The sequence below is a fragment of the Acanthochromis polyacanthus genome, chromosome 17 (assembly GCF_021347895.1).
Source record: "Acanthochromis polyacanthus isolate Apoly-LR-REF ecotype Palm Island chromosome 17, KAUST_Apoly_ChrSc, whole genome shotgun sequence".
Lineage (NCBI taxonomy): Eukaryota > Metazoa > Chordata > Actinopteri > Pomacentridae > Acanthochromis > Acanthochromis polyacanthus.
This window is the reverse complement of record NC_067129.1, coordinates 27,286,942-27,305,878: the sequence shown is the minus strand read 5'-3', so window position 1 is coordinate 27,305,878 and position 18,937 is coordinate 27,286,942. Positions and strand designations below refer to the sequence as shown.

The window sequence follows — 18,937 nt, the reverse complement described above, 5'->3', positions numbered from 1 at the left end:
CACGTTGAGCAGGTCCTGGCCAGTATCTGGGCCCTAATATCCGCCTGCCGGCCAATAGAGCTGTTTGGGACGAGGGAGATCTGGTGGGGAACCGGGATCCAACTCTTTCACAAGATCGCACTGCAGGCTGTGATTGGCTCTGAGTCTGAGGACTTTTCATCCAATGACGTCCTGGTGATGGGTGTTGAAAAAGGGCTTTACTCTCAGCAGGACCTGGACGGATTAAAAAAAGCAGAGAGTCAGACGGACACTGACGGCTGTGAAGAGACCAAGCGGGAAGCCATTGAGAAAATAATGGCCAATGTTGGACCTGAAGAGCAGTACCAGCTGCTGAGTGAAGGAAACAGTGTGAACGTAGATTATTACATTCTAGAGAACAACCTGGCCAGACTATACGGGGAGAAGTCTCATGAAGACTCAAACATCAGCATTCTTCTGCTGCAGAAAGGCCAATCCTGTGAAATCATGTCTGAGGACTCCTTAATCGAGGTGACGGTTGACAAACTAAAGTCCAGAATTAAATACTCCCATGGCTGTGACCTGGACTCCTTGGAGGAATCTAAAGGATTCATTGTGATCCTGTACTTCTTAAAGAAATACATGGAGAATCAGTTGCCAGTGTTTGCTGAGAATGCCTTGAAAGCCATCCGGATGACACGAGGAAGAGAGTACATGATCGACAAAGCTCTTGAAGCTGACAGAGTGGACTCCAATGATGGACTCCAATGATGCAGACAGTCACAAATATGATGCCATAATTCCTGTAGACTTTCAGGCCAGTGGAGTTCTGGAGAAAAACCGGTGCTGCGGTGATGGCCTGCAACAGTTCCTGGAGATGAAGCACCAGCTAGCGATTTCATCGCTGTCCAACGTCACAAATTGTATATCAAATGTTCATTTTTTCAAGAGGTACCTGAGCGGGAAAGGTATCTTCGGCGTCTCTGGGACATTAGGGGGTGATGCTGAGAAAGCGTTTCTGGAACGGAATTACAAAACAGCGTGCTTTGTGATTCCTTCTCACCGGCAGAAAAAGCTGGTGGAGTTGCCAGCGGTGCAGGTGAGTGGAGAAAGGTGGATCCAGGTGATCTGTGAATCTGCATGGAGAGCTGCCGACAGGGGGCAGGTGGTGCTGATCATCTGTGAGGACGTCAAGACCGCAGACGAGCTGAAGGCAACGATGCACGGCAAACGAAGCAAAGACATCACCATGTACACTATCAGCGAGAAGCACAATATCGAGAAACAGAACTTTGGCCCCGGAAACATCATCATCGCCACAAACCTTGGCGGCCGTGGGACGGACATCCACGTCCAAGACCAAGTGAAGGAGTGCGGAGGCCTCTTTGTTCTCCTCACGTACTTCCCTGGAAGTCAGCGGGTGGAGAGGCAGGTGTTCGGACGCACCGCCCGCAAAGGAAACCCGGGGATGGTGCAGATGATCCTGAACCGCGACCGTCTGGCAGCGGCGTATCAGGCCCAGTCAGCCGAAACCATGAGGCAGCTCAGGGAGGAGCATGAAGTGAGCCGGTTAGCCAGCATGGAAAGAGATGAGCTCTTTGAAATTAACTTGAAGGAAACATTGTTTTCTAGATTTTGTGAGTTTCTTGCTGACTTTGACGAAAACTTCACACATGACGAGAGGCGAGACCTCACAAAAATAAAAGTGAAGGACATCCCGGAGTGCTTTAAGAGCCACTGCTGCAAGTTTGACTATCAGACTGCACTGAACGCTCTAAAAGAGTCGTGGGCTTTGTGGCTCATCTTCCATGAAGGCCACATCAGCTGGCATAAAGACATCGTTATGCTGAGCAAAAACCTCATTAGACACTTGCATGACACTGCAAAAGACGGCCTGCACGGCAGAAGCAACAACTTCTATGACTACATTCGACAGGCAAAAAGTAGAACCGACATGTACTGCATTGACAAACACCAATGTGACTACGGAGCGATAACTTACTGGAAAAGTGCTGCAAAGTGTGACCCTTTCTACAGCGCCGTGGCTCTTTATAACCAAGCGTACATCACCATGAACCTCACAAAGAAAGGCTACAAAGCTGAGGCTAAGAGATTACTGGAGGAGGCCAAGACTGCGGTGGACGTCTTTCTGTCAGAATCTACCAACACGATGATGTTCTGCAACCTGTCAGTGACCAGCGACTTTGAACCGCACCACAAAAACAGCAACCTGCAGGCACAAATGACTGCCAGGTTGAACATCTTCAAAGCCTGGAAGGGATACATTGAAAATGCAGTGGCAGTTCTGGAAAAGCTTGAAAGCAACAAAAAGGAGGCAGTCGTTGAGGAGACTACCGTGTACAACCTTTCAAAAAACAAGGATCCCATCACAACTCAAGAGCTGTTGGTCCTCTACGAGTACGGCCTCGGCATCGTGTTCGAGGTAAAAATGAAGCCAGAGTTCTCCTACGACGCGCTCGCATGTTTCCTTCTGGGTGTGTTTCGGGTGGCAGCAGGCGTTCTCGTTTGTGCTCTTTCCAGTGGTGTGGCCAGCCAGTTTGGGCTTGGACTGATCAATGAGGGTGTGTCCGACATGATTCAAGGGATCAAAGGCATGATACAGGGAACCTTCGACTGGGCCGAGTGGGCCATCGCCAAAGCCATCAGCATCGGGGTGTCACTGGTCTTCGGTGGACTCAGCCGACTCAATAACGCTGTGAGTGCGGTGCGTAGTGGGAGCAGGAGTCTGATGGCCAGTGCAACGGGCAGCTCCTTCACCATGAAACAGTGTTTGAAACATGCAGGCAAGTACGCCGTTCAGGAGCTGGGGAAGCAGGGATGCATGACTGCTGTGAGCTACGCTATCGACAAGGGACTGAACGCTGTGTTCCAAAAAGCTCTCCATGATCACTTCAAGAAGAAGACGACTTCCCTGATTAAAGCCAACAGCAGACTGGACACTGCCCTGAATGATCTGGTTTGCTCCGGAGTGCCAAAGACAGCCATGGACAATGGGATGACCGACTACAGAATTGATGAGAAATGTAAGGAATCTATGCATAAGTCAGTGAACGAGTTGACCAGAAGAGTGATTCCTGACCTGATGATTGACTGCACCACAGTCATGAAGGCTCTCAACACACTTTCAGAGGTGTGCGATAAAGTAACACAGCACATACAGAGCGAGAAGGCTGCTGGGAGAATGCAGTATGTGATGAAGTGTTTGGAAATTGCTAAATATGCTACAATGTCAGTACAAATACTGCAGTCGTACCCCACAGAGGAGGTCATCAATGACACCTTCGTCCCTAAGTTTTTGGAAAGCATGAAGCCATTGACACAAGAGAAGTACGACCGTGACGGACGGCACAAACTGCCAAATGTGAAGCGCTTGAAAGAGGAGCTCCTGGAAGCCATCGCAGAGAGTGTTTCCAGTGAATTCATCAGTGCCTGTTCCAGACACATGACCACCCTCATGACCAAAGCCTGCATGGCTAAAGTGACCTTTGTCGCTGGCAGCGCCGTCAGCAACCTTCTCGGCAGGACCGACACCCAGAGCTTCTTCACCAACCAAGTGTATAAGCACCAGGTGAGACAGACCTTCAAGAGTCGCTGCCAGGACCTGCCCGAAGCAGAGAAGAGAGACTTGCAGTGTTACGTCGACGAAATCTGCGACATCAACCGTCCAGCCACGGCGGTGGACATCCACGTCCTCACCCAGAGCGAAGCCCTGCAGGGCAAAGGCATCAAGCTGATCGTGGTGGACAAAGACGGGAAGAAGCTCTCCCAGGATTATTATCCGGGGACAGATGAGTCGGCCGGAGACATCGTCCTGCAGCTGAGGAAGGAGCCGAAAAACCCCCAGCGGTGAGTGAACCTCTGCCAGTGTGGTCATGTAGGAAAAAACAGAATAGAAATACTGCAGTACTGGAGAAAGAATACTGGTACAGAACAATATAAGTACACCAAAAGTGCAGAAAATACAGCAGTACAACATAAAAAATATTCCAGTACATGAGAGTAGACATACTTGATTCATGTATATGGAGAACAAATACTTCATTACTGCAGGAAAACAATGATGGTGATGGTGATGGTGATGATGATGATGATGGTGGTGATGATGATGATGATGATGATGATGATGATGATGATGATGATGGTGATGATGATGGTGATGATGACGGTGATGACGGTGGTGATGATGGTGATGGTGATGGTGATGATGATGATGATGATGACGGTGATGACGGTGGTGATGATGGTGATGGTGATGATGATGATGATGGTGATCGTGATGATGGTGATGGTGGGGATGATGATGATGTTGATGATGATGATGAAGAGTACTCCAATAAATGTACTCGGTTACTTTGTTGCTGAAATAATCTCTGGATCTTCAACCTTCTGAACGTCTGTCCTTCATGTTTTCCAGATCAGAAGGATTTCTCTCAAAGATCCGTGGAGAGCAGACTCCATCCACCGGACACTTTGAGATCGTGCGACCACACGGTTCTGTTGAGCCGGTGTACTCCGAGGGTCACAACTGCCTGTATCATGCCGTCGCCCAGGCAACCAGCACAAACCCCAATACCAGAGAAGAGGCGGCGATCCTTCACAACCAAGTCAGACAGATGGTAAGTTTCAGTGTTCGGCTAAAGAAAAGCACAAAACCACATCAGCTGTTTTCATCCTCTGAAATGCTGATCATTTCCATCCACCATGGACTCATTTCCACCCACCGTGGGCTCATTTCCACCCACCGTGGGCTCATTTCCACTCACTGTGGACTCGTTTCCACCCACTGTGGACTCATTTCCATCCACCGTGGGCTCATTTCCACCCACCGTGGACTCATTTCCACCCACTGTGGGCTTATTTCCACTCACTGTGGACTCATTTCCACCCACCGTGGGCTCATTTCCACCCACTGTGGACTAATTTCCACCCACTGTGGGCTCATTTCCACTCACTGTGGACTAATTTCCACACCAATCTAAAGTCCTGCAGCTCCGTGGAGTCACGAAATAGAAATGAGAAGAATTCTTTAGCCTTACATGCCGTTAATCATAGAAACTGCTGCAGTTTCCAGATGTTCCTTTAACGCCTCACAGTCATCTGTTGATACTATAATTTCCAGATGTTCCCTAAAGGCCTCACAGTCCTCAGTAGATGTTTCCAGATGTTCCCTAAATGCCTCTGTGATCAAGCGGCTCAGGCGGTGGAAAAACAGCGGTACAAAAGCAGGCGGAGGCAGCATTTGAGTGGTCCACTTCTTTTCTTTTTTTTTCCGTTATTTGCCAAACATGCAAAAATACAAAGAAATCAAAGTGCTAGTGCAAAAAGTGCAAATGCCTTAAGGTGCCTTGGAGGTCAGGAGCAGTGGCTTCTCCAGCAGCAGAACCCCGAATGAGGGAGGAAGCCTCCTCTATGACTGGTCTGCTCAACAAGAATAAACCAATAAAACTCCGCAGGTGGATCATCTTAACCTTAGCTGTTAAAACTAAGTTAAAAACCCTCCAACATAAACCATACCCCAAAATAAAGTAAACAAAAAATAACTAACGTAAACAAACCCAACTAAAACACCAAATTTAATCCAATTACAAAATATAAAGTTAAAACTATTGCAGCCACCCCTTCCGTATCCCTCCCCTTGGTCCAGTCCGGAACAGTTTTTTGGGCGTCTGGCTTCCCGGGGACTCTTTTGGCCAGATGCACCTGGACACAAGAGGAAACGGTAGGTTAAACTGCACAGACCACTCACTCACACACACACACACACACACACACCCCTCCACGACACTCAACATATTCACCACATGCACACCACACTAAGAGAACAACCAATTTAAAACTATCACACAATATTGTACGTTCTAATCCCAATTGTCACGTTGCCTCCGCAGACCTGGCCGCCGCCATCACTGGAGGTGATACCACCGGACCGGACCCGCGGGCAGCCTCAATAAAAAATGTTTGTTAAATAAAATATTTAAAACCGACAATTGTGTGCAAATTATTTATGTACCAATTAGCTTTCTCAAAGTGCTGGGTGCATTAAAACGCTAAGTGAATATATAAAGTGTCGTGTGTAAGGTGCAAACAAACGTGACGGACAGCCCCGTTCATCACACCTCACAGTCCTCGGTAGATGCTTCGTTTTCCAGATGTTCCCTAAACGCCTCACTGTTCACTGTACAGAATATCTGATGGTCTGCAGTGTCGGCCGTGTCGCAGCGATCTGTGGCCATGTTTAAAATCCTACATGTTGAAATGATCTCTGGTTGTTCTTCTCAGCTTCTGCTTGATGTGGACCGATATGCTCCGGTCCTGAAGCTACAGAGAGGATACGAATCATCGTACACTTCATCTGGAAAATACTTAATCATCGGAGGCTGCAGGAAGACCCGAAACGAGGCCAAAGACCGGTATAAAGAGCACCTAAACACGACGCCACAGGACGATTTAACCGAGAACGATGCATCTGTGATCAAAACCTACAAGCTGGGAATGGTCGGGACGTACAATGAGTAAGTTCTCCTCAAAACACTCCACCATAAACTCCATAAAATATAAAAACAGACTCAGTTTAACTTGTGTTTTAGTCTGTATCACTTTTATTTTAACAGTTTTTATTGTATTTCACAAAACCAGGTTGAATTGACATGTCTAATGTAAACCAGCATTCATGAATTATAGAAGAATAGAACAGAAATACTTTATTGATCCACAGCGTTGTTTCAGACCAGCTGCTGGAAGGTGACGTCTGTTTTATACAGTGTTCTAAAAAGAAGTGACCTTTTAGGTTGGACTGGAAATGAATGAAAGCTCACTCTGAATGTGTTTCTCCTCTGAAGTATAAAAGTTTTGAGGAAGGAGAACGGATCTGCCAACGTCAGACTGGACAACAACAACAACAACAGCTCTCCGGTGAACGCCGACCACATCCCGCCCATCAACACCTTCCAGAAGGCCTCACAGATGCTGAAGGACCAGAACTCCAGCGCCAGACAGGAACTCCAGCAGAAGAATCCCAAGCTCTACCAGATGATGGACGGCAAAGGAACCCATGGACTCTGCAGAGAGGTTCTCACTTCACATCACCAGCTGGCCCTGACCACCGGCAACGGAGACGACGCTCACCTGATCAGGTGAGAGTCACTGTCCTCAGGTACGAGCCGTCCCTTCAGAGAGCTGAGGCTCTGATGTTCTACATCGCAGGCAGAAACTGGCTGAGAAGTTTGTTCAAGGAGATGTGGTCACAGGGATGAAGATGGAAAGTCCCATCACCCATCTAGCCTTTCTATGTATATTTATGCTTGCAGTGCTGCCAACTCCTCAGTAAGGAAAGTCGCTATTGGCTGTCCTAAACGTCGCTAGAAGTCGCTAAATGATGTCATCGCCTAATTTGCATATTTCCCAGTTTCCATGTAATTGTAATCAACGTTGTAGGAGAGAGGAATAACGTGGAAGAGACCAAAAAGTGAGTATAAAACACCCAAAATATGTTTTTGTACTACAGGCTAAATGCTGTGGTTTATTTTAGTATGACAGTGAAGAAACATTTTCATTTATATCCCGCTCTGTTAGTCTGGATGGGATCTGTAGTGACTTTGTGCATGCACGATTCATCTGTCGTCTGGAGGGATGTGTCCTCTAATCATACACTGGGACTGCTGTGGGGTTACTGGACTGACAGCCTGTGCTCTGGGAGGGGGAGAAGCTCACAGCAGCACCTGCTGCTGGTTGAGGACAGTAACTGCAGAATGATCCCAGTTTTCCTGTCAGTCTCCAAAACGGCAGAAAAAGTCGCTAGATTTGTCGCTAGTCGCTTTTGACAAAAAAAGGTCACTAGATTTAGCGAGAAAGTTGCTAAGTTGGCAACACTATATGGGAGTCGCAAGGCATCCAGCCTGCCGGAAATTTATAAGAAGAAGAAGAAGTCAGGGGGCATGGCCGAAGTAACAGTGGTAAGAACCGGTAAAGAGTAGTCAGGGGCATAGATATGAAGAGTAGGTAGGCCACGCCCCTCAGCGCGGCGTGCCTACGGAGATACAAGGCTAGTTGGGGCAAAATTTCAGTGTTTTCCATTGGTGTGTACGGGGCGAAAACAAAAAAAGGAACAATGCCGGCTCATTGCGCTGCATTTAATTGCACACTATGGCGAACGTTGGAGATAAGGAAACTTGGAATAACTTTCCATAGGTAAGAATTTTTTTTGGTTCTTTTTTCATTATTAAATCTTGTTCAGGGTCTATGAGAGCTAACTCGTTAGCCGCTAGCAAAACATTAACGCAAGCTAACAGCCGGACAACCAAACACCAGATGATTAATAGTAGCTGTAGTATAGCTGTACAAGCAGTAATAGTAGTAATACTAAAAGTACACGCAGCAGTAATAGTATAAGTAGCTGTTAGAGTCGTAGAAGTGTCAGCATGTGTAATAGTAGTACAAGTTGTAGTAGCAGTGACAGTATCAGCAGCAGTAGTTGCTGTATTACTACTAGTAGTCGCATTACTATTAATACCACCAATACTACCACTAGTAGTTATAAAGCCTAACTCACATAAATCCAGATTAGCATCTATGTTCTTCCTCCAAACCCATTTTATGATTGGGATTTCAGGCAATTCTTTAGGACTGCTCTCACATAATTGAAATGTTACTAAACAATGTTATACTGATCAAATTAAATAACTTTGGTCTCCAGAATATTGGCTACTGCTGTTCTTTGTCCTTAATTTAGTAGCATGATTTATTTTTAGATATGCTGTTGTGTACAGACTTATTTACTTTTTTGTCTATTGTTTTTACTCCATGTAGGTTTCCCAAAGACGTTCTGAGGAGGAAGTGGAAGCAGCTCTGAGGAGGGGGGGGGGGGGGGGGGGGGGTTGCTGCAAGTGATGAGTCGGTGCTCTGCAGCAAACGTTTTAAACCTGATGAGTTTTAAACATTTGATGAGTGCCTGTGTATTGTAAAATAAAATAAACTGTATTCTGTTCCAGTCTGCCTCTATCTTGTTCTAATCTCCTTCTTAGATGTATATAACAGCCTAGAGAGAGAGAGAAAGAAATAATAAAATAAAAATAATTAATAATAATACTTAAGTTGTTTATTGTAAAAGTTAATAAACTATCCTGTTCTAGTCTCTCATTGTTATGTATATATCATCCTAAAAAGAGTTATAGAAAATAGTTAATATTAATAATAATAACTGTGTTTATTGTAAATGTAAATAAACTCTATCCTGTTCTAGTCTAGCTCCTTGTTATATGTATATAATAGCCTATATATATATATAAATAAATAATAATAAATTAATCTTAATATGAAATAAATAAGTAGATTACATTTACAATTAAATCTTTTGATCTCAGAACATTTTCTATGCATCCAGGCATTTACATTTATGTGTAATGGCTGAACTGAAAAGAGTCCCTGGCCTCTGGACCTAAAGAATAAGATAACTAGAATTGCAGGTTACATTTGTAGGAAGCCTTTATCAGTGTTTTTTTTTTCAGATCAAATATTCTCTATCAGTAGCACATGTTTTGACGTTGACAATAAAGCAAACCACATAAAAATCGGTTGAGAAATGAGCAAATTCTGATTTATTTTCACTGTACATTCATTGCTTTGAATGGGAACTTTGCCCCCTCCAAGATGGCCGCCACGTAGGCACGTCAGTTAGCCGGCTGCTACAGCGGGCTGGTGTATCTACTCTTCATATCTATGGTCAGGGGGGTGTCGCAAGGCATCCAGCCTGCCAGAAATTTATGAGAAGAAGAAGTCAGGGGGCGTGGCTGAAGTAACAGTGGTAAGAACCTGTAAAGAGTAGTCGGGGGGGCATAGACATATATAAGTAGATTTTTTTTAAATAAATGTTTATTCACATTACAAGATAGGGACAATTTTGACAAAAATAATGTACAAGAAACAAAACCATCAGTGGTGGAAATCAGCAACCATATAAACATGAAAAACAGAGGAGTCATACTGAAGTCAGATAAACATCATAGAAACAAAGACAAAAGATGGGGAAAAAAAGGGTGAGACAGAGGAGCGTGGCACTGGATATTAGAAGAGCAAGGATCGGGAGATAGATGTGTAAACCATGTCAGTGTTGTTGGTTTTTCTTTCCATAATTTTCAGCGACTTAAAGGAACTGGTAAAGTTGCATAAGAACACAGAGGGAAGGCTTCTGTTCCATTTACAAGTGTGAATATGATGTTTACCCATAATGATTACAAGATTTATAGTGTCAGAAACATTCACCTCAAGATTTTTCATAAAATAAATAACATCCTTGTAGGTAAATGAGGGTATGTTGTCCATTTTCAAAGACAACCAGTTATGGATTTCAGAGCAGAACAAAGTGACACGGTAACAATAAAAAAAAGATGCTCAACAGTTTCAGCTTCTGAAGAGCAAAAGACACATGGATCGACATCGGATTTAAATCTTTTACGCTAAAAGTCCCTAGTAGGGTATATTCCTGACACTATTTTAAAATGGGTCTCTTTAACTTTAGGAGCAACAGGATAAGACGGATAAAAGGAAAGAGCTTGTCTCTGTAACGAAACCTCAATATTATCATGAACAGAATAGGAATTAAATTCGCCAAAGACATTTTGTTTAAAAAACATACTTATCAATTAGTTGTTACATTTCTTATGTAGAAAGTTTACATTTCCAATCTTTAGAGTAGGCAGAGAGGGAGAAATAGAAGAGAACTGCATCCTATTGTGTATCAGGTGAATTAAAGGAGTAGGAAATGCTTTGCAATTTTTCTCATATTCTCTTCTAGGAATGATAATATTATATTTCTCATTGAAGTCTTCAAAGGAGAGCAGATTGGTTTGGTTTCAATAAATCATAAACAAACATTATATCACTGTGAAACCATTCAGACTTGAATACAGATTTTGTGTTTATGGTAATGACTGTTGTTCCACAGCAAAGAGTTCTGTGGTGAAAAATTATGGCTAAAAATCATCTTTCCAAACTGTAAAGCCTGTTTGTGGAAATTAGACAGTTTTACAGGAATTTTTAACACTTCAGAGTCACATTTTAGCAAGAAATCAGTCCCTCCTATCTTATTAAAACGTTTGTTGGGAATGTGGTTCCATATGGAATGGGACAGAGACGTGCAGTCTTTGAACCATTTGACTTAAAGATGCAATTACAGACTCAAACTCCACGGCCTTTAAGCCCCCATCAGCAGAGTCTTCAACCAGCTGTGATTTACGAATATAATAAGTCTTATTCTTCCATACATGTCATGATCCTCCTGCTACGGTGCTCTGGCTCAATCAGCCAAATGAGGAATGGCTGTGCAGAGAACACAGCTGGCAATAATCAGCAATCACTGCAGTATAGAAGCCAGCCTTTACAGAGTTCACTGCTGGCTCATTGCTCTGTGCTCATCTGCCAGACCTCGACACACTCCGCCAAACCATGTACAGCCTTCTCCGTTTCCTGGACTCCTTTTTCCCTTGGACTGTTACCTGTTTTCCTGCTCTCAGCCTGTTCTGCCCATCTTGCCGCCCTTCAGTCTATGGACAATTCTCTGCACCTCCTGTGAGTTTCCTCTCCCTGTATTTTAGTTCAGTTTAGATTATTAGTTTATTTCGGCCTCCTGGTCCGCCCTTGGTTTAGTTTAGCTGATGTTCTCCTGCCCCTGTGTCCCTCCTGTCACTACTATTAAGAGTTTTCTGTTGATTTACTCTTGGTTTCATTAAACATTATTAATTTCAACCACCTGTCTCTGCCTGCCGCTTGGGTTCATCTCTGATTGTATGACAATACAAATTTGAATATGACAGAATTAACAGATTTAATTGTTTTAGAAGAAGAGAGCAGAGGATGGCAAGCGTAAATAAGTCTTGAGAGACCGTCTACCTTGGACAGAGGAATCCTACCCAGTATAGATAAGTCAGGTGTGAGCCAATGATTCAGAAGCTTTTGGACTGCTTTTACTCTTGGAATAACATTTAAATCTTCTCTATCATGTATGTTTTTAGAGATTACTAAGCCGAGGTACCTGACCTCGTTTTTGATTGGGATATTGGCTATGTTATGTAGATTGCTGCCATGAGTTCACATTTTCTAAGATTTTGTCACACCCCTTTCGCTCCTGTGCGCTGGCTCATCAGACTAATTACAAGCGGCTGTGCTGGAAGGACAGCTGGTGTGAATGAACAATCAGCGCTGCATAAAAGCCTGGCTCTCTCATTACTCGTCGCTGGATTATTGACTCATGCTACATCCTGCTCAGCGCTACACACACGCTGCTACCTGGACTCTTCCTCTCTCTGGATTACATCGTCGGTCTCCCTGCTCCCCGGTCTCTGTTCCTCATTTGGATTACCCGTCAGCTCCTTCATTCCTCGTCTCATCTCCACACCTGGCTCCCTCAGCTCAGCCCCCCTCCCAGTCTGCTGATGTCCCTGGTCAGTCGTGAGTCACTTCTCCAATTATTTATAGCGTTTCCCTCGGCCGTCTGGTCCGCCTTTAGTTTAGTTCTGTTTAGTTTTCCCATCCTGTTATTTTTCTCTGCCTACCCGATTGAGCACCTTTGTTGTTGTATTTATTTATTTTATTAATCCACCTTCCAGTCTGCAGCCTGCTTCATGGGTTCACCCTCTTGGTTCTTAACAGATTTAAAGTCAGATCAGAAGCTTTTGAGTAAAAACCTATTTTATCAATCACTTTTGAAACCATATTTTTATTTCTTAAGAAAAGTGCTGTATCATCTGCAAATTGACTTATGAATTCCTTTCCTAAAATTTCGATACCTTTAATTTCAGGGGAGTTTTTAAGATAAATGACCATTAACTCTGCAGCTAAAATAAATAATAGGGGGCTAATTGGGCATCCCTGACGAATACCTCTTTTGATTGGGAACGTCTCTGTGAAACCGTGGCTGAGAGATACACAACTATTTATATCATTATAGAGCATTCGAATGACATCACAGAAATGTGCCAAAACCAAACACTTCCAAAGCTTTAAATAAAAAAGGGTGTTCTATGGTATCAAAAGCTTTGAAGAAGTCTCAAAAGAATGAAGCCATCATCTGGGATCAGTGAGCTATAGTCAAGCATATCTAATACTAGTCGGGTATGGTTATGAGTATGCCTCCCTTTAATAAATGCGGACTGTTTCATCAACTATCTTAGTGTCATGATTTTGGTTGGACTCGAGCAGAGGAACACACCCCCGAGGCAGAAATGGAAGATTAAGGAGATTTATTGTAAAACCAGTGTGGTTAGTGGGCACAGGGCCGGCCCTCGGACTTTGGTGATCCTAAGTACGATTTTTTTTTTTTTTTGTGGCCCCAAAACATGCACAGGGCAACTACCAAATCATGTGCACAGCTTGTAATTGGGTTAAAACACACATGCACATGATTAACAGCATTAACAGATTTATGTTTTATTGGAATAAAGACGGGGACAAAAAGCGAATCGCACACTTATTGTGGTGTGGCCCCCTCTAGTGGATGTGGCTATAAACAACGGCATAGAGTGTTTATGCCAGCGGCCGGCCCTGAGTGGGCAGGTGGGTCCGAGGTGAGCTGGGAGTGCACCTGGATATTAGTCCGGTTCCGGGGAGGGTGAGCCGGGGATCGGCGGCCGTCGTTGGTCCGGTGGAGGGAGCAGAGTGTGGCTGCAGTTAGCGCTTGGATCCCTGGCGGCGATGGAGCGTGACTGGGGATGGAGATCCGGGAGGGACGGCGCCGAAGGGACGGTGATGACGAATGCAGGCGATCCAGGCGGGGAAACGGACCGAGCCGGCTGATCAGAGGCAGGAGTTCTCCGGGGGGGCACCAGAAGGAAGGGGTCCAGGAGGGGATTCGGAGGGTCTCACGGTGTCTGGAGGATTCAACGGGGGAAACAGGCAGAGCTCGGCAGGCAGGAGTCAGGACAGCCGGTTCTGAGTACAGGCAGAAGAAAAGACACGTTAGTCAAGGCTTCAAAAAAACGCTGATCTAACTGTGCGGCTAGATAGTGACTGACGAGTAGTCGAGTGCAACAACCTGGCAGAGAATGGGAGTGTGAACCAGTCTTTTATAGCGGAGGCAGATGATTAGTGGAATGTCCTGCAGCTGTCTCGACTCCTACAAGGCAACTGATTGATTGCCTGAGTGGAGAGAGAGAGAGAGAGAGAGAGAGAGAGAGCCAAGGAAAAGGAGAGACGTGGGATGAGAGGAAAAAGATGGGGAAAAGGTATTTGGTTGTCACATAGGAAGGGGGAGAAGAGAGGGCTCTGACACTTAGTGAGCCCTGATTTAAGTCTGTTAGCATAGACGTGAGCTAAAAGCTTGTAATCCACACAGAGGAGGGTGAGAGGCCTCCAGTTGTCCAATGACAGTTTATCTTTGTTCGTAATAAGGCCTTGTTTCATGGTAGGTGACAAAGTAGAGTTACCTAAGCATTCTTTAAAGGCATCATGGATCAGATCTCGAATATCAGGCCAGAAATGTTTGAAAAACTCAGTTGTGAGGCCGTCTGGGCCTGGTGACTGTCCGCTGGGCATCTGTGAAATAGCAGTGTCCAACTCTGTTAGAGATTTCAGCTTCAGTCAGGGTTTTGAAATCCTCATCTATTTTGGAGGCCCAGGTATTTATCAAATATAAAAAAGATCAGTTTCTTGAGTAGAGAGTTTAGAGCTATAAAGAGATTTATAAAATGTGAATATAGACCCTTTATTTGTTTACAAACATTGTGACGTTTTTTGTGGGCGGGGCTTATGCTGGAGGCAAAAGCTGAGCGAGAAGTCAAGCGGGACTGGGAGTATTTAGTTTGCGCTGGGAGTTTGCGCTGCAAACTCGAGCATTTTTAACCCGTTAAACTTCAGTGTACCACCGGCAGTACACTTACGAATTTGCATAGGAATTTAAAGAATGTCCAAAGGCTGCAAACGCGATTATATAAACATTATACGCCGATGGAAATCTTAGATTCTCATGAATCCGCCGGTATAAACCACTTTCAGATGCGATTACCACAGCGGGTGAGAAAAACACATTTGTCCGACAAAAACGAACATCCATCCATCCGTTCTCTGTACACGGCTTCAAAGCACACAGCGCGACTCACATTTCCGGGTTCATTAATACACACAGATGAAAATATTCCACAAAAAACGGCCATAATCCAACCTTGGACATCCAGACGACACAAGCCAGTAAACTATTTTGTCCAAACATGTCCTGAAGTCAGTATAAAATCCACGAATCGGTCGTTTTCAAGGAAATGCACCTCGCTATGCGCGTCCAATATGCCCTGTATTTCTCGTCATATTTTTTATTTACAAATAGAATATTAGCGATTTTTTTTTTTTTGTACTGAAAATGGCTGGAATTGACTGAAGCTGATCGTCTCTGTCCAGTCTTTTCGCCTCAGTGCATTTAACCACAACTGTCTTTGTTCGGTGGAATCCTATAAAACTTTAATTTGCGTTCGCCAATGTCATTCCTCCTATTCTGGCATCCAAAAACACAGCAGGACCACATTTTATAAAAGCTGATAGAGCCTAGTCCCTCAGTCTTTCGCCTTTCTGTCCGGCCGCGGGCTTCCGCTTTTGCCTCCAGCTAAAGCTGTGACGTCATTCGTGACGTGGATCATTAAAGGGTCTATATGATTGTCAATTAAATCCTGATCAACACTCAGAGTCATTAGACTTAGAGACTTAGACTTAGACTTCCTTTATTGTCATTGCACAAAAAACACAACAGTGAAATTTTGGCAACGAAATGTCGTCTTAAACATATGAAGAGTTCATTTGCAAAAACAGGTAACTCCGTTTTATAAATTTTCAGAAAACTCATTTTTTATTGTTTACTTTAGATAATAATAATAACATTAATTTATTTATTCTCTATTTTGTCATGATTTTTTCTGAGTTAAATCTTCAGTTTGATTTTATCTCAAGTAAAAAATAAAATACAAGATTTTCCGACAATTTATCAAAACGGAGTTATCTGTTTTTTCAAATGAGCTCTTCATATTGTTTATTTATTGCTTTTTTAGCCTGTCTATTTTTTTTCTAAATTGAAAAAGTATGATGAATTTTTTCCGCCCTCTTCTATCCATCTTGCCCTGGAGCGAATGAAAGCTCCTTTTCAGTGTAAAAGTCATCTAGTTTGGACTGTAGCTGAAGTTCAACTATACGGTCATTGTCTAGATGGGATTGATTACGTAGAAAGCTGATCCTACATGTAGTGTCTAATTGTTGTTTTCTTTTCAAATTAGCCATTTTTTCACCTTCTTGGATTCCGATTTTTCTTACATTATACTTGAACCATTCCCATTTATTCATGGGGTTGAGTTATTTTGTGATTTCACCTCGCCGATCAGTGATGGAATCCTTTTGCAAAATGATGTGGATTTTAGGAGGTTACAGTTAAATTTCCAGTGAAACATTCTGGGTTGAGGGAGACTGTTAGTGGGTGAAATAGAGAGAGTTATAACACAATGGTCAGTCAGAGAAGAAGGGCAAATATCACAATTTGAAGATATTTCAACTAATTGCTTGTTACTAACCAAAAATCAAGTCTAGAGCAATGTGTCCGTCTTAAATTATTGCTCCATGTGTATTGTTTTTATCAGGATTCACTTTGTGCCATATATCAATAAGATTAAGTGTTTTGGAAAAATCAGATATCAAAGGGTTAAATGAGTGAGTGGTGAACTGGGTAGGAACTCTGTCTTATCATTCGTCTGGGACCACATTAAAATCACCTGCAACAATTATTTTGTCTGAGTATATATTCTTCCAATTATCTATCATGGTACCTAAATCAGAAAGCAGTCTCTTGTTTCTGGCACGATTATTAAAACCATGCTTTATTTTCAAACAGCCACACGGCGGCCGTCAATGACAGCGTGTCCATCTCACAGATGGGCTCTTAGTCCCCTTTTCCTGGCTTCCTCCACTTTTGGCCAGAGACGAGCGTGGGCCTCCTGGTCCTCTTTACAGAAGTCCTCTCTGAAGCGAATTTTCATCTCGTTGCAAATCTTGGCATTCTTGGACAATCAGCAAACTTGGTCGCGGACAGTCCTCATAGAAAAGTGTAAGATGATCTGTCTGGGTCGGTCAGCTTTCACTTTCAGACCCAGCCTGTGAACAACATCCACCGTGTTTTGTAGCTGCTCAGCAGGGAGAGGGACAACCTTGGCCAGGATCTTAATCCCTTCTTCTCGAGTGTTTTCTCCTTCTTTTTCTGGGACGCCGTTTAGTCGTAGCGACCATCTCCGTTTGTACCGTGCGTGCTCCAGATGTGATTCATGCAGAGCTGCATTCTCTTTCTGAAGAATTGTCATTTGTTTCTTTAGCTTATCTACGTCTTCTATTATTCCTTTCAGGGCTGACGTGTTCGCGTCAACCGATTCTTTAATCTCGACAACCGCTTCAGTATTTTCCTTAAGCTGCCATTCAAATGCTTGAATATGGTCGTTCTGGGCATCTGATAGTATGTGTTTTTCTGAGGTACGTGTTTTCTCTAGTCTCTAGGAATGTAAGGGAGAATGAAAAACCATATGTTAAATGTTTATTCTAGCTGGGCAAGGCTCCAGCAAGTCTAGAGACTTGAAGCCCCCTCTTTGTGTGCCTTTAATGTAAACCATATGTAGGTGGGTCCACAAGACCTATATAATGTTACTCAGAAGAACATCCATTGTCCATTTACCGCATGATGTCTGGATCACGAGCTCGTCTGTATTAAAGTACCTTTAACTTGATCTACCTGTGTCATCTCTTCATTGAGGAGCATCCACAATAAAATCAACATCATTTCAGTATCGAACTTACGAGTGAGATTCTGAATGGCGTTGAAGAGGACATTATTGGAGATTTCTTCCTGAGTTTTCGTCTCCTTCATTTTCTTTGTGTTTGGACTTTTTAGAGGAGTATGTTGCCTGGCTGGTCGTTTGTCAGGAGGCTGGCTTTGTGACATCTCTTCACTTTCTTGCTGGTACATCGAGTCTGTATCTTCATCGTCACAAGCTTGTTGAAGAGTGGCTAAAGATTAGCAGTGGTCTTTGCTAGCTCCGGCCATGCTTGCTTCGATAATGTGATGGGAGTTAACTTAAGAGACGCGAAAGTAGACTTACTTGATGTAAGGATTTTACACACAATGCTAACTTAGTTGTTATTGTAGAATTGACTGTGATTATGAATGTATTTTGAAGGTCTTTGAAAGTTAGGTTTCAGAGCCTGCAGAAAGTTAGACCGCTCACTCCGCCATCTTGACACGCCCCACATACAGTGCATAAAGAATCACATTAAGAATATGATAACTAAAACTGAAGACTACATTTGTAGGAAGCATTTTTCAGTGTTTTTTTTTCAGATCACATATTTTCTATTAATAGTACATGTTTAGACGTTGTACTCTTCATATCTATGGTGACATGAGGCAAAGAATTGCTGAGCTGTCGCAAAGATGGCTAGTAGTGGAAGTGACATACTTTCCGCACATGCACAGTACAAATCAGGTTTCCAGGACGGATCGGGTAGTGACAATCATCAATGTGGTTTACGTTAGTGTTCCAGTGTTATTAGTGTCTGTTTTATTGTGTGGTTTAGTCAGCCTGGTTAGTGTGGTTCAGTGCCATGGTGTGTGAGGGGGAAGTGTGTTTGATCACTTCCTGCCACATGTCTGTGTGTCAAAATAAAAGCATCTGGTAGTTGCACAGTGCATAAAGGCAGATATCTGTTCTCCAGCGTTGTTCTTTCAAACAGCTCACCACAATAAGAAATACAGAAGAATATCTATGCTGCAAAATTCTGTGATGTGGTGAGGAACCACTGCACATACAGTACCGGTCAAAAGCTTGAGAACACTTCAATTTTTCCAGTTTTTGTTGCAAATTCTGCATGTTAATGTGTCACTGTTCTATGAAATGAAAGCATAGAACAAACAAACACATGTAGAAATGAGGCTAAAATAAATCTTTTTAGAAACCTA

General features: G+C 43.5%; 1 long non-coding RNA gene across 2 annotated transcripts; it reads right to left on the bottom strand.

Moving 5' to 3' along the window:
* Positions 1-13,196: 13,196 nt before the first annotated feature.
* LOC127530613 (uncharacterized) lies at positions 13,197-15,179 on the bottom strand. 2 transcript variants are annotated; one of them, XR_007937261.1, is made up of 3 exons: positions 14,394-15,179; positions 14,003-14,106; positions 13,197-13,899 (listed from the first exon to the last, which is right to left on the bottom strand). It is a non-coding gene; the product is annotated as an uncharacterized LOC127530613 (long non-coding RNA). The 2 variants fall into 2 exon arrangements; XR_007937260.1 differs by lacking the exon at positions 14,394-15,179 and having other exon boundaries at positions 14,003-14,317.
* Between the last annotated feature and the right edge of the window lie 3,758 nt (positions 15,180-18,937).